This window comes from Lynx rufus, unplaced genomic scaffold (genome assembly GCF_022079265.1).
Source record: "Lynx rufus isolate CCGP_SWC_20201006 ecotype Redwood Valley unplaced genomic scaffold, mLynRuf1.p SCAF_12, whole genome shotgun sequence".
NCBI lineage: Eukaryota > Metazoa > Chordata > Mammalia > Carnivora > Felidae > Lynx > Lynx rufus.
In genome coordinates, this window is record NW_025814826.1 from 41,173,588 (window position 1) to 41,198,647 (window position 25,060).

The window sequence follows — 25,060 nt, forward strand, 5'->3', positions numbered from 1 at the left end:
CCCAAAATAATTCCCTCACTTTCAGAAAGCTGTTTATCCAGTGGGAATTTCCAAATCACAATCTCCTTTTGCTAAAGTTAAAACATTCAAGAAGCAAAGCATTCAAAGAATATTTTTTTTGGGGAAAAAAAAAGAAAACATTTCTAAAAGTGATTAAATTCATTACATTGTTGTTTAATGAAATTCTGGGCTGGGCATACAGAGGCTAGAGCTAGGCCAAAGACTGAAACACTCAAGAAGCAGGGCTCAATTCATGCTGGATTAGTACCCTGCAACTAGACATAGGTCACTAACTCTGATTCTAAAACTTATTACATGATTTGGGATATATTAAAATCATAACATGTCAATCATTCGTGACACAGTTTAAAAATATTTATTCTACTAGAATGTCTGCTAATCAGCATAAAAAACATGCTCTCAGTTTGCAAATGTCATTAAATCAGTCCAAGTTAACCACAGAGGCGCCACTCTATGGACAGTGCTGAATTCAATGGGATCAGATATATTGTTTGGAAAAATAAATAAATAAGAAAGAAAAAGTAGGTGTTAAAACACCAGGTTAAGCCTGTTTTCCTTAGTTTTGCTAGATCTGGGGATTCAAAACTACAAAATAACCAGTGACAAAATATAAAAATATATTCCCTAAGTCAAATAAAGAGGTAGAATAGACTGACATTATGTTTTGCACCTGATAGGCAACCAAGAAATATCAGTTGAAGGAATGAATGATGATTAAAAATCTCTTGTATTTAAAATAGTCACAAGATACCAGGGTAATCTCAAAATCATATTCCAGAGATATCAGGATTCCTGGGATTATAAGTGTAAGACTACAGTGACAGGAGGCAAAATTCCCATGCTGCTGACAAATCAGTTGAAGATATTCCCTCATCTCATTTTAAGGTTATTTTTAATTTTACTAAGTTCAGTTTCCATAAAATTTAGCAACAGTATTATACATTGCCTTGGCACATTCTAACTGAACCCCAGTTCCATCATTTTTAATGATACCTAAATTCTGTGGGAATATATTTGTTAGTTTTTTGGCGTACTTATTTCTTTACTGTATCATGAAGATAAAATCATTTATCCTGCCTACCTCACAAAATTATTATGAGAATCATATGATGTATCATGTTTACAAGTCTATGGTAAACTGAATTTTATTATTTTGTACATTATTAAAAACTCGTATAATAGAAGTCACACAGGTATGCATATGCAAATGTCTATTTACAAAATATACAGAAATGTACATATTTAAAAGATATATATAATCAAATGTTACAACAAACATACATTGTATATCTCTACCTTTTAAATTAAAATTTATAAGTCAAAAATTAATTTAAAAAATGAAATGCTTTATATTTTTATTATAAATAAGTATAATTTAGAATATTTGCTTCAAGGTAAAGAGATACAGTAGTGTATATGAATGGTGGACTTTTTAAATGTGTTCTCTTTAGAGATATGTTTTCTTTTTTTATACTGCTGAGTTTTATGATGATAAAAATAATGACATTAAAACTTTTGTCAGAAATAAATATGTATTTGTTAGATTGTTATTTAATGTTATGATATATGCTAGATAAATTTTGTGCCATTTGGGCAAAGCAGACTCCAGAGTGCCTTGGACTTATGGGATTTCTTAATTCTCGGGGATGTTTGAAGATGTAATTAGAAACCCTGGGATGGGTTTATGTAACCATGCTACATCCAGGTAACAAATGGGAATCTGATATATGCAGATTTATCTGAGGGGCTGAGGTGTCATACATTAAGGACTAAAAAAAAAATAAGATACCAAAATAAACTTACATAAATGAGGGGGTTTTCTAGCATTTAGACAAGCCATAACTTCAGGGACTAGATATTAAGAACAGAGGCAGGTGAGCAATAGAATCACTTGAGTGCAAAATGCCAAGAGCAGTGGATATAATTCTGTAGCATCTCTGATAATGAGTTGTGTGGAAAGTAGGTCTAAATATAACATTCTTTATAATTGAGTGGCATTCTAACATTTTGTAATATTATATTAACATGACAAAATTATACTTAACAGAAAGTAACCAGAAGTATGCAACAGTTCTGGAATTAAATGAATTATATTACAAGTACATATGTATTTTATTTAGTAACTTAGAAAAGGTATCCATAGGATATATTCAAAATGCTTAACAATGATCATGTGAAAAGAAATTTGTTTTTTAAATATTATGTAGGAATATATTTTGCCCAAATTCTTTCCCTGCAGTGTTACATAAAACAATTTCTAAGACTGTTTTCTTAGTTAAGTATGTTTATTAGTTTTTTTATTGGTATGTACCATATTACCACAAACTTAGCATCTTAAATCAAGTAACATATATTATCTTACAATTTCTGTGGATCAGGAGTCTGGGTACAGCTTAACTGGTTCTTGTACAAAGTTGACAATCAATGTGTTATCCAGAACTGAGTTTCTCATGAATACTTGACCAGGGATGGATCCTTCTCTAAGTGTATTCAGGCTGTTAGCAGAATTATAGTTGTAGGATGAGATTGCTATATCCAGCTAGCTATTGTCTAGGGTATTTGAGCAATTAAACACTTCCTGCAGCTCCTCACCATGTGGTGCCCACCCCCCCCCCCCACCCAGGTCCTTTCACACCATGCCTGCTTACTTCTTCAAAGCCAGTGAAGGAGAAAGTTTTTAGCTTGAATCTGCTCTGAAGTGGAATCTTATTGAAAAATGATGTAATCATGGGAGTAATCTTCCATGATGTTTACCATATTCTTCAGGCTACAAACAAGTTACATTTCATGCCCACACTCCAGGACAGGGAATTATACAAAGACATGAGCGCCAGAAAGCAAGATCATTTAGGAGTCTTTTTAAGGTTTGTCCATCACAGTTGTGAACTATCAAGTGATATAATTTGACTCTTCTTATTTCACTTACTTTATTGTGGTTGATCTGAATTGCTGATTAAATAAATTTTTATATTTCAATTAAAGTACAAAGCCCTAAAAGAAGCACCATCAGCCATTTAAAATGTGGAAGTCCTAGGAAAATGCAAATATACTTTATACCATCCAAACAAGATAGATTTTCAAAATGAAAATGAAGACAGTGTTGTTCTGAAAAATTTTTAGGGCAAAATTTTGACTTACAACAACTGTTTAATAAGATAATTGCATTCTAATAAATGTTCATGCAGAAAGCAAATATTCTATTTAAATTTTAGGGTTCCCATGTGACTTGATTTCAATCTCCTGAAAAAAAAGAACTTTTAAAAAAAGTTACTTACTTTTGTACTATAAAAAAAGACCTTATTTTAGGTCTAGAGTAAAAGGGATACATAAGTCTTTAAAAATAATTATCTTTGCCTTTAATTTCTAGATTGGGTTTTAAATGCCATCTACTTTGTACAAATTAATAAGAAAGAATAGTGTTTTTTAAAGTTAATCTCACTGTGTTATTCCATTAAGGAATTTAAAAGAAAATAATATTTGAAACAAGCCTTATACTTTTAAAAGTTCTAAGAGTATCTTTATATAAACATTTTGTTGAACTATATAAAATTGCTAACTTTACAGTACAAAAACCACTAATTTATATGGTTAAACTAATATCATGTTCATATATGTGTATGCATATAAATATATGCATATATAATGTGTATATATATTTGTTTAAATTAGGTCAACTGCGTAATTATTTCACAAATGATATAAAATAGAAGGATAAATAGATACACGTTCCTTATTACTTTGTGAAAATACAGTGTATGTGTATGTGTGCTTTCCTTGTGTCTTTTTCTTTTTTATGGAAAAAAAATGTATCCAGAAAAAGATACTTCTAAAATTCTTTATTTTAGTAACATAGTTCATCTACTCTCTTTTAATTTAAATTTATCATGGTAATTAGAAGTATTTTCAGGCTCTGGATATCCTAATTAGTGGCAATCACAGATGTGATATACTTCTAGTAGCAATAAGAAAAATTAAATTGAATGACAAATATCACCCTAGTTACTAACACCACCTCCAATCATGCCTAACTAGGAGCAAGAGAAAGGGCAGGCAGAATTAAGAAAACGAATCAGGCTTTATGGCAGCTGCTGTCTCTTCAAGTGCTCATGTACAAAATAAAAGCGCACAAAATACCAGTGGGAGGGGATAAAAAGATTTTCTCATGAGATTCTCTCTTCTTACTTTGAAGTTCCTCATGATATGGAAGATAGGATGAACTACAGAGGACATCAGATAGCCTCCTTTTTGTTCTAGGATCTCTGAGACTTATCTAGTCATTAAGGGGCAAAAATATATCTTTGAAAGTCAAGCATTATTTGGGAAAGTTAGAATTTTACTCATGTCATAAACATGCCATGGACTGATTATTGAAACTCCATGAGTTCTGACTTCCTAATCATGACAATTCCTGTATGACAGAAATATGTATACAAAACACTTGGCATAAGGTAAGCACCCTGAAACAGAACTATCAATAATACGAGGACTGCATTTTCTTCTTAAATTTTCAGGTGAGCTTATTAAAAAGTAAATCTTTCCTCTATAGTTCTTATTGTTCCCACCAGGTCCAAATATTCTGAGAGTCATAATTCCAAAATAGCAGTTGGCTTGCAGCTTTAGAATTCTATGGAAATCTTTATTCTTCATTTGTTTGTTTTTATGTACATTTCACAGCCTCACTTCCAGTGATTCCTATATTAAAGATGAAACTCAGGAATCATTGTCATTTAAAAATATTTCCCAGTTATTCCAATGTGCCTCCATATTTTGAACCTACTGCTCTGACACCTACTGTGTCTTTATACCTTATGTACATGCTGATAAGCATGTGTTTCTTATCAGATTCACCAGAATGAATTCTAACTGTCCCACTCCATGCACATATGGTGGCAAGTAGATGTGTCCTTCTCTTTGTGAACAATCATCATCTATCACTGATGTCTTTCTAAACATTTGCCCCAAATCTACCAATATCTTACTTCAGCCACAGAGTTAATTAGCATGCATTATATCAATTTTGTCACTGCACACTTTGGTGAACGGCATGAAAACTGGCAGAATCTCTAACTGAAGATAAAAGAATATATGAAAATATGTAAAAATATTCCGAGTGTAAGTGTAAGTGTAATGTGCACGTGAAGAGAAGAAACTGAAAAAGAAAATTGGGAGAACAAATTCTAGTGGATTAGCCCTAAAAGATTTAGCATAAACAAAAGACATGACTCCTGACATTAGGAAAAACCAAATGTAAATAGGTTTACAATTGAAGGTACTTCATATTATTTTCAAAAATAATAATCATCATAAATCTTTCAGGGTATCTCTAGAGTCTCATGTGAGTCCAGAGAAGGGTATGAGCAATCATTGACACACCATTTCATTTGTCTTTGCCATGTTTCTCTAAAAATTGAGCAATTGGTGTCACCTATATAATTGGATGCTACCAATTTGGCAAGCAATCTCTAAGTACCACAGACTGTTTAAAAACTGATCAAAGTTAAAACATGATGGCTATATCTGATAAACCTGTACATATTTACCTTTAATCTTTTCCCTCTTTTTTTTTAATAAGTGGTATGTTATGTTGATTTTTTTTCCTTAGATGTATATCTGAATCTTGAAATCAGGCAAATATATAGACATTCAAAATTCATGCCTAATTCATAAACAATTAGACATTGTTTCTAATTATCACTACAGTCTTCATTATATTAATTCTTTATCTTCACATGTACTCCTATGCATTACACAATGATCTCTGTTAGCATACTGGCATCTGTTTAAAGACTTCAGTGCAATTTCCATATCAAGTAGGCATTTATCTTTAACTTGCTTTTAATCTGGATAGTTTTTCCCTCTGAAATACTAAAATACACTAAAATAAAAATTAAGACATTTAATAAAAATATAAATTATTCAGAAATGCAACACAAAACATTTTACTTAGTGACTAACCTATGAAATATGTGATAAAAATTAAAAATGAGTAAGATATAATGTCTTTCTAAGGAAAATTGAAATTTACTGAGAGCATGAACTATTCACAAATAACAAGAATACAAGACGGAATGCATTCTGCAGAGGAGGTACGTGCATAGCAATAAGAAAACACTGAAGATTGAGAATGTGAATTTGGTAGGAAAGATCGGAAAGGAGAATAAAAAGCAGGCAAATGTTAAATGTGGCTCTAAAGCTTAGCCTCGAAAGGAGGGTTAGATATTTTCCAGGGAGGAGAGCTGCTGGAGATGAAACTGAGTCAGATGAGGTCAGATTAGAGGGAATAATATTGACTCTTCTTCTGTAATCAATGGGGAATTCTTTAAGATGTTTAAATAGAAATGTGGAACATTACTTTGGCAGTAATATTTGCAACTCACTGCACACATGGAAGATTAGGGAGGAGAGAGAAACTATATTTTAAATTTATTATTTGAGTTCAGATAAGAAAAAAATAAACACTTGGATTTGCATAATGGGGATAGGAAGCATGGAATGAGGGTGAAAAAAACTTGAAAAAATGCAGAGCATTCAGTGGTGTTCAAGATATAGAGAGTGAAGTAAGACAAAGTATAAAGATGTCTTCACATTGCTTAGGCCCCAAACCTGGGCTTGCTCAGTGGCCACGTTCCTGCCTAAGACATTAACAGATAGACAGAAGGGCACATTTTAAACTGAACTTCAAGGAAAAGATGATTTAGATTTTGGATATGTTGGATCATTAAAGCATCTAGGACATCTTTATGGATATGTTCAATAGGTACTGAAATATAATGGTAGGAATATTGGAAAATAATTAAGACTATAGAGTACAATCATGAATAATTTAAACAATGGTAATAATGGTAAATAATTATGAAATTTATTCTGATCCAGAATTGACCTGAGTTAAAGACAGAATGACAGTGAAATATTAAACTTTTTCTTAAACAGAAAGCCTTTAACTTGGCCCACACTTGAGCTCACATATTCTATGTTTTTTAAAAAGAATAGTTCCTCGGATTGCCGAGGAAGGGCTTCTGATATTAAAAGAAGCAAGTTGGCCAAAGGAATATTTATTTCATTTCCTTGTTTTGGTCAATGGCTATATTTAAACACACACATACTGCAAAGACACAGGCGGTAAAAGAAGCAATTACACATCAAAGCAAGTGAGAATCATTGAGAGAAACTAAATGTGAAGACTACTGGAAAAAATAAGATCCAGGGCAAAAGTGAGACTTAAAGGCTTTGTAGGGATCTTCATGGTATTGTTATTATCTGAAACGTGGATACAATTTCTCATGCACATCGGCATCCCCTCTGACCTCATCTTCCCATTTCTCTTTTGATCACTATGGCCAAACTATCTGCCTCCACTCTGCTTCTCACAAAAAGCAGTCACGTTCCTGCCCCAGGGATTTTTCACTGGCCTTCTCTCTGCCTGAATATTTTCCCTGCATGGATCATTCCAAGTCTTTCAGCAAATGCCACCTTCTTAGGTAAGTCAGTTAATTTAAAATTGCAAAGCCAATGCCCATAGCAATCTCCTTGCTTTTGTTCTCTTTACTCTTCTCTAACATACTATAAAATTGACTTAATTTGATTTACTTTTTACTAATTTTCTTTCTTCTCTTACTGGAACAGAGGATTTCTTTCACTTGATGCATCTCCAAAACTTAGGGCAATATCTGTTACATAGCAAGGCTCAATAAATAATTATGAAGTTACAGATTTTTTTTAAATGTGGACATTTGAAAGCAATCTGGTGGTATTTAATGAAATGTCATTTACTACTTTGAATTAGCTGGCCTCATCCAAAGCCAGAAGAAAGTGCAGTTTTGTATTCTATATGGACATGTTCTTCAGGCCACTGCTTATTTTAATAGAGATAATCAAACCTTAATAAGGCAGCTAGTACAATGGATGGCAAGCCACCTATTGCATCTTCTCTGAAAACTATCTATTGGTATAATCCCTTGGTAGTGGCTGCTTGGATATATGTTGTATTTACTTGAAGTCAGGTTCATGTTAAGCTTCATGCAAGCAAAATGATCGTGCAAGAGAACAAGCAGTCACTGAAGAAATGAAGAGAAATGAGAAAAACACAGTTTACCTAGCTCACTATACTCCTGTCACACTGGTTTCCTCTCAGTCCTAGAAACTGTTAAATTCTTCCCCTCTCAGAGCCTTTATTGTTATCATACAGGAAGATTTGCCCTTCAAGTCTCCTTATGCTTGACTCTCTCCTCACCTTGCATGTTTCTGCATGTAAGACATAAATATAGCCTTTCCCAGGGAGGCTTTTCTCTAAACACTGTCAGGGCCTTGCCCTTTGGTTTTCTTCATCAAAACCCCTAATATTTATTTCTTGGCATTGATGGCACTTTTTATTTATTTAAAGCATTTATTTCTTTAAATGATTTTCTCTTTTCCTTACTAGAGTGTGCTTTCAATAATAACAGAGTCACCATGTGTCATCTTCTCTATCACAGAGCTATCAAATAGTACAGTATGTGGTACATCTGTATAACAGTTTAATAAATATTGGGCAATTAATAATTAACGGAATGGCATAAAATGAAACATTGAGATTAAGCTTCTGAGTATGGGGTACTTTTGCTTTTATACTTATAATCTCAAACTGACTGAAGTTTTAAATGGTTTTAGAAGAGTCATTCTTCTAGGTGTATGGGGAAGGAAACACATTAGATATATTAAAATAATTATGGGGTTCACAAAAAAACGCTTATCTGAACATTCCAGGTTTAAGTCACTATTCAGCACACATTACTGGTAAATACCATATTTCTGTGCTTGACCTTATAAATACAATGAACAACACTTCCAGGGAGACACTGCTTTCACTGATTCAAATCCAAGGCTATCCAAGACCTGATATACCTTGAGTATTCAAGGTATGTCAATGAAAATATCAATAGAAAAATAAAATCAAGAATCAAGTATAATTCCTGATGGATTTCTCCCAATTACAGCTTATTTCTGACTCACAGAAATTCTTTCTCCATTTATAGGCAAGTTTTGTCTTCACTTTATGGGATTTTGGGGCAAAAGTTCTGAAATTTTTGCACCTAAAGATGAAATATGGTTTGTCTTTAAACACAGTTGAAATAACCAAAAGTAAACAATAACAACAAAAAAAAGAAAAATTAATACCACACAGTTTCTTCTTGCATTCAGATGACTTCTGATAGAATGGAGAATGATTTCCTTGAGATAATTCATTCATCCATTTATCACTTCATTTGTTCATTCCATATATATGTGTGTACGTGTGTGTGTGTGTGTATATATATATATATATATATATATATATATATATATATGCTTTCTTAATATATTCTTTGTACCACATGCTGAACTATGATGCGAAACAGATAAAGATAAAGGTAATTATTTTTCTTTAGCAATAAATTAAGAATGTGGTGAGGGGTTTTAAATTGTTTATGGACAGAGAAGGAGAGAGAATGAACTAGGAACACCTATAACTGAGATATCAAAACTGCACTGTTTTAGAGTGCTTGAAAAGAGAATTTAATAATACGGATCCTGTCTATTAAAAATGTTTATATTTTATTCATCATTGATTTTATGCATTACTTTTGTTCTTTTTTCAAATATTTCCCTAAAACATCACTATTTTTTTTTTGAGGGAAAGAGAGAAAGAGTGCAGGCAGAGGAGGGATGGTAAGAAAGAAAGAGAATTCCAAGCTGGCTTCAAGCTCAGCATGGGGCCAGACACAAGGCTCCATCATATGACATTATGTCCTAAGCCAAAAATCAAGAGGCACCTAACTGACTGAGACACCCAGGTGCCCAGGCAACCCTAAAACATCATTATCTTAATTGATATTATTGTGTGTGTGTGTGTGTGTTTGTGTGTGTGTATTCTCTTAAATTTTGTAATACAATTGCCTCATTCATCTCACTTTAGAACAAGGAAGGAAGGACGGAAGGAAGGGAGGGAAGGAGGAAGGGATACAAAGAGAGAAGGAGAAAGAAAATGTTAAGATGAAATAATATAAGGATAGCAGTTGTAGTGGGTTGAATTGTGTCCCCACAATCATCCCAGAAACTGTGAATATATATGATCCTATTTAGAAAAAGTTTTTGCTGATATAATTAGGTTAATAACCATGAAATGAGATCCTCTTGGATTATCCATGTAGGCCCTAAATCCAATGATAAGTGTCCTTACAGCAGATACACAGATGGGCAGCACCTAGAGACAGAGGAGAAGGCCATGTAGAAATTGAGGTACAGGAGTTATATAATACATGGAACCACCAGAAATTGGAAGAGGCAAGGAAGGGCTCCCTAGAGCCTTTGGAGGGATTGTGAAACTCCAGAATTGTGGGAGTACAAATGTTTCTCATTTCTAAGCCACCAAGTTTGTTGATAATTTGTTACAGAAGCTCTAGGAAACAAATTCAGTGGTGAAAAATGCACCAGGCACTATAAGACCATAGAGCAGGAAGTAATCAATTCTATTGAGAGAGTCAAGAAATACAAAGTAGTTATGGGGGTGCCTGCTTGGCTTAGTTGGTAAAGCATGCAACTCTTGATCTTGGGATTATGAGTTTGAGCCTAATGCTGGGTGTTGAGATTACGTAAAAATAAAATCTTTCTAGGGGAACCTGGGTGGCTCAGTTGGTTGAGCATCTGACTTTGGCTCAGGTTATGATCTGGTTGTGAGTTCAAGCTCCATGTCACGCTCTGTGCTGACAGCTCAGAGCCTGGAGCCTGCTTCAGATTCTGTGTTTCCTCTCTCTCTGCCCCTCCCATGCTCACGCTCTGTTTCTCTTTCTCTCTCTCTCAAAAATAAATATTAAAAAATAAATTTAAAAAATAAGTAAAAATATTCTCAAAAAAAGAGACATATATAGCAGTTATAAAAATAGAGCTACCAAAATGTATCTTTTTTTTTTTTTTATATGAAGTTTATTGACAAATTGGTTTCCATACAACACCCAGTGCTCATCCCAAAAGGTGCCTTCCTCAATACCCATCACCCACCCGCCCCTCCCTCCCACCCCCCATCAACCCTCAGTTTGTTCTCAGTTTTTAAGAGTCTCTTATGCTTTGGCTCTCTCCCACTCTAACGTCCTTTTTTTTTTTTTCCAAAATGTATCTTTAGGCTTATTATCACTTGAATAGTTGTATATAATAAGTGGGGGCAGTATACAGGGAATTCCAGGAAAAGGGAACACCAAGATTTGAAAAAAAGAATTGTTTAGGCCATGGTTGTATACACAACCATGGGCTTATTTGTTAAAAATGAGTTTGGAGAGAGTTTATTAATAATATATAAGTATAATAACCTGTATTTCATGTTATACAAGTTTATGACATTTGGAGTTCATAAGTCTGGTTGAAATTTTTGTCTTACATAGTTATAATTACATAGTTATAATTAAAGTATTATATATTGAGTTTCTTCTCAGTAAGTAAGAAAAATGAGAAGATACTAAGCATTCACTTATATTTCAAACATATTAATGATACAATATGATTAAAAACTGATGGAATCCCCAAAAGGACCAAATATTATTATTAGCAATATTCAGAATAGATTTGACACCAAATGTTTTATTCTAAACATTACAAAATTATACATTCAATTATTATATGGCCAGTGTGTGTGTGTACATGTATACATATGCACATATGTATATACATGTATATATATTGCTAATGAGGCATTTCTAATATGCTGTCTTTTTGTCTAAGTTCTGCTCTTTGATATTTTTGATAGATTGAGGTTTTCTGTTTTGTTTGTTTAATTAGGTAAAGTCATGGAAAATGAAGAATGGATTAAGCATGGTGCTTGCTGAAAGCAAATGTGTTTTTAGCTGTTATGAAGCAAAATGAGATCTATAAATACCAGTAATCTATAGAATGTATACCACTAGAAAATGTTTGTTTTTTGTGTTGTTATTTCTTTATTAATGGTAAAAATAATACAGGGATGACAAATGCCTTTCATTTTGAAAAATATATATAATTAAAACCTGAAACTTTGTAGAACTTCATTTATTTCAGACATGAGTTTCCCAGAAGGATTTCAGGTTCTCAGAAAACTCAGACCTAGGGAGCATATTCCAAGAATAGCTGTTACATCTGTAGAACAATCTGCTAATGAATTGTAACTTCTATCTTGAAATTAATATATACCTAAATTGGACTGATTTCAAATTTGTGCATACAAAGAGATAATATATACTTCCTATCAATTTTTCCCCAGTGATTCCTTTTCTGTCATGTATTCTTTAGTTATTTCATATTTCTGCTTTTTTGTTTTCTCTAACTAGGTTGCATCGTATTATGCCAGGGCAATTGTCAAAAATGAAAACTACCTAGCAAGTCTTCCCTTTAGGATTAAAAACAAACAGAAACTAAAAAAATGCTGTCAGGAAACCAAGACTTTAGGTAGCAATATTTCCACAACATCTGAAGTGGCTTAACAGTGCACCACGTGGTAATGGAAAGAAAAAAAAAAAAGAATCAAAGTTTTTTCACAGTGTAAGTTCTAAGCAGATGAGGGTACAAGAACAAATGCAATAGGAACTTAAAAACACACGTGTTGATAATATTAAATTGGTGTCTAAGGCTGAGACTCCTTTAATTGTGAGCTTATGAAAACTGTAAAAATATTTAAGCCTACTTATTCTGAGCTAAACTAACATATATGATAAAACACTTTTGATGCAAAAGAAAAGTATTCCAACATGTTAGATTAGAAACTGATAATATCTTAGACATTTAAAGTGTCCTAGGCTCTGTTTATAAAATTTTGCCCGAATTATCTCACTGAATTGTCAAAAAAAAAAAAAAACACTATGAGATTAGTTTTATTATTATCCCCATTGTTTTGATGAGAAAATGGACACAAAGAGTGGCTTGGTAGCTGCTTATTTCATATACTCAGTATATAATTTTCAGGCTTAGAAACCCCACTCTGTAAACACTATATTGCATTTGCCAATTGTTAAGTAGAAAAATATTCATTCTTCCAATCTATAAATATTTAATGAGCGTCTACTGTTTGCTAGGTACAAGTCTAGGTGCTGTGATATGGCACTGATAAAACCGACAAAATCCTCAGGCTTCAAAAAGCGTACAGTCTACTCGGGTAGGGAGACAGATACTATTTCTACAGAATTCCTTTTTTTATAACTAAAGTATGGTAAATTAGCTGGCATCAAGAAGAATAAAAGTTTGTTCATAGAATTTTCTAGTCATTTGTGGTATCTCAATCAAACAAGGAGAGAGGACAAAGACTAAATAATTTTCATCCTCAATTCAAACAAATGGCAAAGTCTGATATTAATTTAGTGGTTTCATTGTAGATAAGAAAGGCAAGAGATTAGGTTTAGCAATGCAGGCAGACTTGAGTTTCATTACTTGAAAAGCCTAAAATAGACGACACTGTACCATAAGAAAAACATTTTTAGAATCTTTGGTACTCTCCAAAACAAAGAAAAGAGCCTCAGAGTTGGACTCAAACCCTAGTAGATTTTGGAGTAGATTCTAAAAATGACCAAATCAGAAGCATTGATATATAAGTCATGGTGTTTTCCAGAGAAGCTGCACCAGTTCGCAATCCCACCAACAGTGCAAGAGGGTTGCACTTTCTCCACATCCCTTTCTCCACATCCTCACAAACACCTGTTGTTTCTTATGTTGTTAATTTTAGCCATTCTGACAGGTGTGAGGTGATATCTCATTGTAGTTTTGATTTGCATTTCTCTGATGATTAGTGATGTTGAGCCTCTTTTCATGGGTCTGTTGACCATCTGTATGTCTTCTTTGGAAAAATGTCTATTGTTCTTTATATATTTTGGAGATTCCTCAAAAGGTTAAAAATAGAACTACCCTATGATCTAGCAATTGCACTACTAGGTATTTATCCAAAGAATACATAATATTCTAATTCAAAGGGATACATGTACCTGAATGTTTATTGCAGCATTATCTACAATAGCAAAATTATGGAAACAGCCCAAATGTATGTATATGTAGGTATGTGCACATGTATATTATATATAATATATATATAATAGAGTATTACTCAGCGATAAAAAAGAGTGAAATCTTGCCATTTGCCTTGACATGGATGGAGCTAGAGAGTATTATGCTAAGCAAAATAAGTCAGTCAGAGAACAATAAATACCATTGGTTGCATTCATCTGTGGAATTTAAGAAACACAATAAACAAGCATAGGGAAAAAAAAGAGAGAGAGAGAGGCAAACCAAGCAAAAGACTATTAAGTATAGAGAATAAACTGATAGTTGCCAGAGGGGAGGTAAGTGGGTGGGATGGGTTAAATAGATGATGGGGATTAAGGAGTGCACTTGTCGTGATGTGCACTGGGTGATGTATGGAAGTGTTGACTTACTAAATTGTACGCCTGAAACTAATATTACACTGTATGTTAACTAACTGGAATTTAAATACAAACTTGAAACAGTAAAACAAAACAAAACAAAAAGATGCAAATGTAAACTTATGTGAGGAAGCCTGTGGAAGTAGACTTATGCTAAACTCATTAAAACTGCATTGTGTACATATATATATATATGTGCCATGGTACAACGGAGATATCAATAAATAAAATACTGTATATATTACAACAACAAATATCAAGACAAAAAAATTAAGTAGAGAAAAGCTTTGGGATTGTTGGAGAAGACTGTAATTTTATGTAGAGTGGTATATTAACATTTATTGTTCCAAAAAAATAAACCATAAAGTATGTAGCCCAAATTATCTGAAAGTTTAGTCTGTTGTTTCATATATATTCCAAATCAGTTTTCCTGACTTAGGAACTCTGTATGTCTTGAGGCCTTGATAATTTGAACACCTGCATCAATCATGGAAGGGGAAAAGACCTGTGGAGTATTTATTGCATATAGAGTTTTTATAGCAAAGGGACTATAGTATGTGGTCTATTTGTACAACCAGGAATATGTGGAAACTGGTTATTATTTAGAAGTATCCATAAATATGCATTAGAAAGGCATTAGTTGTAAATGTCTGAAAATAGATTCTTACATAAAAAATTACTCGAAGGTGAGGAACTGAGATTATCAGATATTTAGGGAAAGAACATTCAAAGCAGAGAAAATGGCCACTCCAAAGGTCTTGAGGTGGAAACTTAATTGGCACATTTGAAGACGAGTATGTACTGTAACAGCAGAAGTTTAGGGAAATAACAAGGGCCAGATTCTGTAGACATGGGTAATTTTTTCGGGTCTCTGTTTTTCTCTTGGGTGAAACAGGGGACCACTGAATGGATATGAACAAAAGACTGATTAAATCAAATGACTGATTTAATTGATAACACAATCATTTTTGCTGCTTGTTGAGTATAAACTGTAGAACTCAGGGCTATAAAAAGATAGTTTAACTCAGAATCCATTGAAGCACTACTTGCAAGAAATGATTATGGCTTGGCCCAGAGTATGCAAAAGTTTAAGTGTTGAGAAATGAACATATTCTGAATATATTTGGGGGATAGAACTAGAAGTATTAGATGGCAGATTAAATGTGGCATGTGACGTATGCAATTAAACAAGTATGATTCTGACTATTTTGGCTTAAACCCTTTAAAAAAAAAGGAGGTTGCATTACAAGTGTAGTTTTGGACATGATAAATTTGAAAACTTTTGACACCTAAGTAATGTTGAAATAGGTAATTAGATATGAATCTAAGAATCAGGAAAAAGACTTTGGGTGTCAATAGCAGGTATTTATAGCCATGAAAGAGCCTGAAATCACCAATAGAGTATAACATATCATTATGTTTACATTATATTATGTTTACATATAATGTAAAAAAGAAAGTCATTTATGGAAAATTTTAGCTATGAACAAATAGAAGTTAAAAATGATGTTGACTCAGTAACACCAGGAAAACCCATTTTTTTCCTATTAGAAATTACATTGATTTTTATATTGTAAAGTTTTCTTTAAAAATACTCAGATGAGGGGCGCCTGGGTGGCGTAGTCGGTTAAGCGTCCGACTTCAGCCAGGTCACCATCTCGCGGTCCGTGAGTTCGAGCCCCGCATCAGGCTCTGGCCTGATGGCTCAGAGCCTGGAGCCTGTTTCCAATTCTGTGTCTCCCTCTCTCTCTGCCCCTCCCCCGTTCATGCTCTGTCTCTCTCTGTCCCAAAAATAAATAAACGTTGAAAAAAAATTAAAAAAAAATACTCAGATGATAAAAATTGTAGTATTTGTTAATATATTCCCCACATTAAGTAAAAAACATTATCTGACTAAAAGCAATTACTGCAGATAGGACTTAACACTGGCATTCTCATCATTAATTACAGATTATATAATTTTACTGCAGCCATTCTCTAAGATACTAAAAATATTTAAATGAAACAAACTTGACTCACGAATTGTGATGCAGGTAATTCCTTTGACATGTTATAAATTCCACAATGTCATACTGTGGAAATCAATTCATTATTTTACAATGTACAGATCCTTAACATGTTTATTTTACCATTTTGCCAAATGAATAATATTTAAAATTGAATACTCATTTCAGGATATTTTCCTCAATGTAGCATAATAAGCTTTACTATATGAAAATGTGTTTTTCTATTGCAATTATAACTCTTTAGAAAAGGTTTTCTTTAAGTTTAAATGTACAGTAAGTAATACTATTGTTATTTTTTCCATTTTTAGATTATATTTTCTCTTTTACAGTTGCTATATTTTATCAGGAAATATATTCAATTCTAATTATGGTATTAATATAAATTTTAACAATTCCTGTGTTGAAGAAAATATTAGTGAACATAGTATTCTTACTATTATACCCACTCTTCAGAGTTAGGATTGACTCCCACCTGAAAATTTGGCTTAAATATCAAGACTGATAATTACTCACACACGTGCGCGCACACACACACACACACACACACACACACGCCAAGAGAATCTGAAAAGGTTTATTGGTGACACGATGAAGTTTTCTAGGGAGAGCAGTTCAGACTTCCCAAGCTGCCAAAAGAAAATGACTTGTAGGAAAGAGTAAGGAAAGGAGATTGGCTTTGGGTTTTTATGGAGTTTAGGGATGGCAATAAGGTGAGAGTTTCTATGCAACTAAGAGCTTAAATGGTGTGAAATTCCATGAGTAGCAAAGGAGTTGGCCCCCAGTCTTTTGCATTAGCTTTCTCAGATGCAGGGCAGAGAGAAAAGAAAGGGGATAAAGCTTAAAGGATGCCACCTGGCAAACATAGAAAAAAAAAAGTCCAAGCCTTTATTACACTCACACTAGAAAAAAATTTAATATTAAAATTGATATTCAAATTAGAATGTATTATTAGCAGAAATTACATAGAATTCTAGAACGAAAAACTATACACTAATTTTAAGCATTTCTTTAGGAAGTGTTACTAATAATAGATGGTTTCTTTAGTGCAAGCCTTTTTAAAAAAAAATGGAAAGGAGAAAATACATAATGCTCAATAATGAGACACCATTCCACATCTCTCTATCTCTACAAATCTGTGTATCTAAATCTACATTGTGATCTGGATGTAGATAAAGATAATACCACTCTTTTTAATTTATCTTCACAAATTCTTTTTTTAAGTCTTGTTCTTTTGAGTATTTTATATTCTTTCCAATCATAATTCTATGTATCTACTCTTACACACACACAAGGCAGTCTTAATATGAATGTAATTCAATGGTAATTTAATTTAAAGGTTAAATGTTACTGCTCACTGAGTTCTGAAGATTCAGAAACTTACATGGACTATTGTGTAACTAAAAATAAAAGACATTTTCAAATGTTTGAGGGATAGGAATTTAGTTCCTGCTTTCACGTAGCAGAGATTGCTTGAAATCCTCTGTCTCGAAATGCTATGGAATTGATTTCAGAATGGTGCTATGTGTGCATATTTACATGTGATATCCTTGGTTAGAATTTTCACACTGGAGAAAGCTTGACAAAGAATGTGTCTACAAAAACCAATTTGCTTATTGGTAATTGGCTACACTCCTCTTGTATTATTGAAGTTGTGTGTTTGAATAAACACTTTTTCTCTATATCTCAGCCATTCTTTGATGATTTGTTGCCAGGAGAGTGACAGTAATGCCATCAATTTATTATTATGACTAAAGCCCTGGGAAGGCATTCAAATGCAGTTTGATATGGGATTTAAAAAAAATGCTTTAGTACATTTATTACATAATTCCTATATCCATTAAAACTGATGATGTAACAATAGCATGCTAGGTGCAATACTATTAACCAAGATATAAATATTTTAAATATTATAAGTATTTTAAAACTTAATCAAATGAATTACCAATCACCTCTCTTTTGACATTTTATACTTAGAAGCTGGTAATCAAAATGTAATGTTAAGAAAAGATATGAATTAACCTAATCCATATTAGTAATAAGGATTTCATATATTTTACATTGCTTCTAAACCTTGTGAATTACTTGGAATATTTTTTGTTTTATTTTCTCACTATGTAAAATGCTTCAGTTATCTATAATAATTAAGATGCTTATTTTATTTTCCATAACCGGTTTTACTAAAATTATGCATTTAGAGTAATATTACCAGTGCTTCTCTTCTCTAATACTAAAATGATTAAAGCTCATCAGAATTCCAGTGGTATAATACATCCATCTGCCTTTGGCATTTAAGCCCACAGGAACTCAGTTATTATTTGCTTATAGTACAGAGCTTCTAACAAGAACATGTGACTCTAATAAAAGGGTACCTTTCCCTGCTATACTTCTTAGAATATAGGAACAGGGTAGACACTTATTTACTTAGTGTGATTCAAAAGATTCTGAAAGTTTCCATTTACTGAAAATAGCCTCTCTGCCCTTTTGACCAAGACTTATAGCTATAGAACAGAAAATTCTCAACTACAGAAGGATTAATTCATATTTATATACTGGCATGCGTATGTGAATCTAAGAGCTTTAAACAGTAAAATAGGTAATTAAGGCATATTAATATGCTTGTAATTTAATACTCTTCCAACTTATATTTTATTTTTTTTATTTTTTTTTGATTTTCTTTTTTTTAATATTTTTAAATGGCTTCATCATGTTCCATCTTATTTATGTGTTACAATCATTTGAACATTAGTTTCTTTTAAGTAATATCATAATATATGTTCTCATACATGTGTCTTTGCCTCTTATCATTTCCTAAACATGAAATTACTGGGCTGAAGAGTCTAAACATTTTAAAATCTCATAATGCATATTGTCAAATTGCCCTCCAGAAAGATATTCAGTTTATTTATTCAAACCCAAAAGGCAAAATGTAATTGAGTGATAAGTATGCTAATTTATTTTTTTTATTTTTTTTTTAGTTTTTTATTTTTTTTTATTTTTTTTATATATATATGAAATTTATTGACAAATTGGTTTCCATACAACACCCAGTGCTCATCCCAAAAGGTGCCCTCCTCAATACCCATCACCCACCCTCCCCTCCCTCCCACCCCCCATCAACCCTCAGTTTGTTCTCAGTTTTTAACAGTCTCTTATGCTTTGGCTCTCTCCCACTCTAACCTCTTTTTTTTTTTTCCTTCCCCTCCCCCATGGGTTCCTGTTAAGTTTCTCAGGATCCACATAAGAGTGAAACCATGTGGTATCTGTCTTTCTCTGTATGGCTCATTTCACTTAGCATCACACTCTCCAGTTCCATCCACGTTGCTACAAAAGGCCATATTTCATTTTTTCTCATTGCCACATAGTACTCCATTGTGTATATATACCACAATTTCTTTATCCATTCATCAGTTGATGGACATTTAGGCTCTTTCCATAATTTGGCTATTGTTGAGAGTGCTGCTATGAACATTGGGGTACAAGTGCCCCTATGCATCAGTACTCCTGTATCCCTTGGATAAATTCCTAGCAGTGCTATTGCTGGGTCATAGGGTAGGTCTATTTTTAATTTTCTGAGGAACCTCCACACTGCTTTCCAGAGCGGCTGCACCAATTTGCATTCCCACCAACAGTGCAAGAGGGTTCCCGTTTCTCCACATCCTCTCCAGCATCTATAGTCTCCTGATTTGTTCATTTTGGCCACTCTGACTGGCGTGAGGTGATACCTGAGTGTGGTTTTGATTTGTATTTCCCTGATAAGGAGCGATGCTGAACATCTTTTCATGTGCCTGTTGGCCATCTGGATGTCTTCTTTAGAGAAGTGTCTATTCATGTTTTCTGCCCATTTCTTCACTGGGTTATTTGTTTTTCGGGTGTGGAGTTTGGTGAGCTCTTTATAGATTTTAGATACTAGCCCTTTGTCCGATATGTCATTTGCAAATATCTTTTCCCATTCCGTTGGTTGCCTTTTAGTTTTGTTGGTTGTTTCCTTTGCTGTGCAGAAGCTTTTTATCTTCATAAGGTCCCAGTAATTCACTTTTGCTTTTAATTCCCTTGCCTTTGGGGATGTGTCGAGTAAGAGATTGCTACGGCTGAGGTCAGAGAGGTCTTTTCCTGCTTTCTCCTCTAAGGTTTTGATGGTTTCCTGTCTCACATTTAGGTCCTTTATCCATTTTGAGTTTATTTTTGTAAATGGTGTGAGAAAGTGGTCTAGTTTCAACCTTCTGCATGTTGCTGTCCAGTTCTCCCAGCACCATTTGTTAAAGAGGCTGTCTTTTTTCCATTGGATGTTCTTTCCTGCTTTGTCAAAGATGAGTTGGCCGTACGTTTGTGGGTGGGTCTAGTTCTGGGGTTTCTATTCTATTCCATTGGTCTGTGTGTCTGTTTTTGTGCCAATACCATGCTGTCTTGATGATTACAGCTTTGTAGTAGAGGCTAAAGTCTGGGATTGTGATGCCTCCTGCTTTGGTCTTCTTCTTCAAAATTACTTTGGCTATTCGGGGCCTTTTGTGGTTCCATATGAATTTTAGGATTGCTTGTTCTAATTTCGAGAAGAATGCTGGTGCAATTTTGATTGGGATTGCATTGAATGTGTAGATAGCTTTGGGTAGTATTGACATTTTGACAGTATTTATTTTTCCAATCCATGAGCAGGGAATGTCTTTCCATTTCTTTAAATCTTCTTCAATTACCTTCATAAGCTTTCTATAGTTTTCAGCATACAGATCCTTTACATCTTTGGTTAGATTTATTCCTAGGTATTTTATGCTTCTTGGTGCAATTGTGAATAGGATCAGTTTCTTTATTTGTCTTTCTGTTGCTTCATTGTTAGTGTATAAGAATGCAACTGATTTCTGTACATTGATTTTGTATCCTGCAACTTTGCTGAATTCATGTATCAGTTCTAGCAGACTTTTGGTGGAGTCTATCGGATTTTCCATGTATAATATCATGTCATCTGCAAAAAGCGAAAGCTTGACTTCATCTTTGCCAATTTTGATGCCTTTGATTTCCTTTTGTTGTCTGATTGCTGATGCTAGAACTTCCAGCACTATGTTAAACAACAGCGGTGAGAGTGGGCATCCCTGTCGTGTTCCTGATCTCAGGGAAAAAGCTCTCAGTTTTTCCCCGTTGAGGATGATGTTAGCTGTGGGCTTTTCATAAATGGCTTTTATGATCTTTAAGTATGTTCCTTCTATCCCGACTTTCTCAAGGGTTTTTATTAAGAAAGGGTGCTGGATTTTGTCAAAGGCCTTTTCTGCATCGATTGACAGGATCATATGGTTCTTCTCTTTTCTTTTGTTAATGTGATGTATCACGTTGATTGATTTGCGAATGTTGAACCAGCCCTGCATCCCAGGAATGAATCCCACTTGATCATGGTGAATAATTCTTTTTATATGCTGTTGAATTCGATTTGCTAGTATCTTATTGAGAATTTTTGCATCCATATTCATCAGGGATATTGGCCTGTAGTTCTCTTTTTTTACTGGGTCTCTGTCTGGTTTAGGAATCAAAGTAATACTGGCTTCATAGAATGAGTCTGGAAGTTTTCCTTCCCTTTCTATTTCTTGGAATAGCTTGAGAAGGATAGGTATTATCTCTGCTTTAAACGTCTGGTAGAACTCCCCTGGGAAGCCATCTGGTCCTGGACTCTTATTTGTTGGGAGATTTTTGATAACCGATTCAATTTCTTCACTGGTTATGGGTCTGTTCAAGCTTTCTCTTTCCTCCTGATTGAGTTTTGGAAGAGTGTGGGTGTTCAGGAATTTGTCCATTTCTTCCAGGTTGTCCAATTTGTTGGCATATAATTTTTCATAGTATTCCCTGATAATTGTTTGTATCTCTGAGGGATTGGTTGTAATAATTCCATTTTCATTCATGATTTTATCTATTTGGGTCATCTCCCTTTTCTTTTTGAGAAGCCTGGCTAGAGGTTTGTCAATTTTGTTTATTTTTTCAAAAAACCAACTCTTGGTTTCGTTGATCTGCTCTACAGTTTTTTTAGATTCTATATTGTTTATTTCTGCTCTGATCTTTATTATTTCTCTTCTTCTGCTGGGTTTAGGCTGCCTTTGCTGTTCTGCTTCTATTTCCTTTAGGTGTGCTGTTAGATTTTGTATTTGGGATTTTTCTTGTTTCTTGAGATAGGCCTGGATTGCAATGTATTTTCCTCTCAGGACTGCCTTCGCTGCGTCCCAAAGCGTTTGGATTGTTGTATTTTCATTTTCGTTTGTTTCCATATATTTTTTGATTTCTTCTCTAATTGCCTGGTTGACCCACTCATTCGTTAGTAGGGTGTTCTTTAACCTCCATGCTTTTGGAGGTTTTCCAGACTTTTTCCTGTGGTTGATTTCAAGCTTCATCGCATTGTGGTCTGAAAGTATGCATGGTATAATTTCAATTCTTGTAAACTTATGAAGGGCTGTTTTGTCACCCAGTATATGATCTATCTTGGAGAATGTTCCATGTGCACTCGAGAAGAAAGTATATTCTGTTGCTTTGGGATGCAGAGTTCTAAATATATCTGTCAAGTCCATCTGATCCAGTGTCTCATTCAGGGCCCTTGTTTCTTTATTGACCGTGTGTCTAGATGATCTATCCATTTCTGTAAGTGGGGTGTTAAAGTCCCCAGCAATTACCACATTCTTATCCATAAGGTTGCTTATGTTTATGAGTAATTGTTTTATATATTTGGGGGCTCCGGTATTCGGCGCATAGACATTTATAATTGTTAGCTCTTCCTGATGGATAGACCCTGTAACTATTATATAATGTCCTTCTTCATCTCTTGTTACAGCCTTTAATTTAAAGTCTAGTTTGTCTGATATAAGTATGGCTACTCCAGCTTTCTTCTGGCTTCCAGTAGCATGATATATAGTTCTCCATCCCCTCACTCTGAATCTAAAGGTGTCCTCAGGTCTAAAATGAGTCTCTTGTAGACAGCAAATAGATGGGTCTTGTTTTTTTATCCATTCTGATACCCTATGTCTTTTGGTTGGCGCATTTAATCCATTTACATTCAGTGTTATTATAGAAAGATACGGGTTTAGAGTCATTGTGATGTCTGTCTGTTTTATGCTTGTAGTGATGTCTCTGGTACTTTGTCTCACAGGGTCCCCCTTAGGATCTCTTGGAGGGCTGGTTTAGTGGTGACAAATTCCTTCAGTTTTTGTTTGTTTGGGAAGACCTTTATCTCTCCTTCTATTCTAAATGACAGACTTGCTGGATAAAGGATTCTCGGCTGCATATTTTTTCTGTCTAGCACACTGAAAATCTCGTGCCAATTCTTTCTGGCCTGCCAAGTTTCAAAAGAGAGATCAGTCACGAGTCTTATAGGTCTCCCTTTATATGTGAGGGCACGTTTACCCCTTGCTGCTTTCAGAATTTTCTCTTTATCCTTGTATTTTGCCAGTTTCACTATGATATGTCGTGCAGAAGATCGATTCAAGTTACGTCTGAAGGGAGTTCTCTGTGCCTCTTGGATTTCAATGCCTTTTTCCTTCCCCAGTTCAGGGAAGTTCTCAGCTATTATTTCTTCAAGTACCCCTTCAGCACCTTTCCCTCTCTCTTCCTCCTCTGGGATACCAATTATGCGTATATTATTTCTTTTTAGTGTATCACTTAGTTCTCTAATTTCCCCCTCATACTCCTGGATTTTTTTATCTCTCTTTTTCTCAGCTTCCTCTTTTTCCATAACTTTATCTTCTAGTTCACCTATTCTCTCCTCTGCCTCTTCCATCCGAGCCGTGGTGGTTTGCATTTTGTTTTCCATTTCCTTTAAAGCGTTTTTCAGCTCCTCGTGACTGTTCCTTAGTCCCTTGATCTCTGCAGCAAGAGATTCTCTGCTGTCCTGTATACTGTTTTCCAGCCCAGCGATTAATTTTATGACTATTATTCTAAATTCACTTTCTGTTATATTATTTAAATCCTTTTTGATCAGCTCATTAGCTGTTGTTATTTCCTGGAGATTCTTCTGAGGGGAATTCTTCCGCTTGGTCATTTTGGATAGTCCCTGGTGTGGTGAGGACCTGCAGGGCACTTCCCCTGTGCTGTGGTGTATAACTGGAGTTGGTGGGCAGGGCCGCAGTCAGTCCTGATGTCTGCCCCCAGCCCACCGCTGGGGCCACAGTCAGACTGGTGTGTGCCTTCTCTTCCCCTCTCCTAGGGGCGGGATTCACTGTGGGGTGGTGTGGCCAATTTATATTTTAAATAATTGATTGTAGGGGCACCTGGGTAGCTCAGTTGGTTAAGCATCTGACTCTTGATTTTGACTTCAGGTCATGATCTCATGGTTTGTGAGATGGAGCCCTGCATTGGTCTCCATTCTTACAGTGCAGATCTTGGGATCTTCTCTTTCTCTCTCCCTCTTTCTCTCTCTTTGCCTCTCCCCTGCTTGCATTCTCTGTCTGTCTCTCTATGTCTCTCTCTCTCTCTCAAAATAAGTATTTAAAAACAAGTAAATAAATAATTGATCCTATATAAGAAATTGTCAGTCACTTCCGTAACTGTTTTTTTCTTATAGCAGACAATCATTCAGAAGGATCTGCACTTATCCAATTGCTGCTTCACTTATTCCTGCAATATATTTAGAAATAATAAAATGCTTGATCATCTTTACAGAGTTCCACAACTTCCCAGATTCCAGATTGC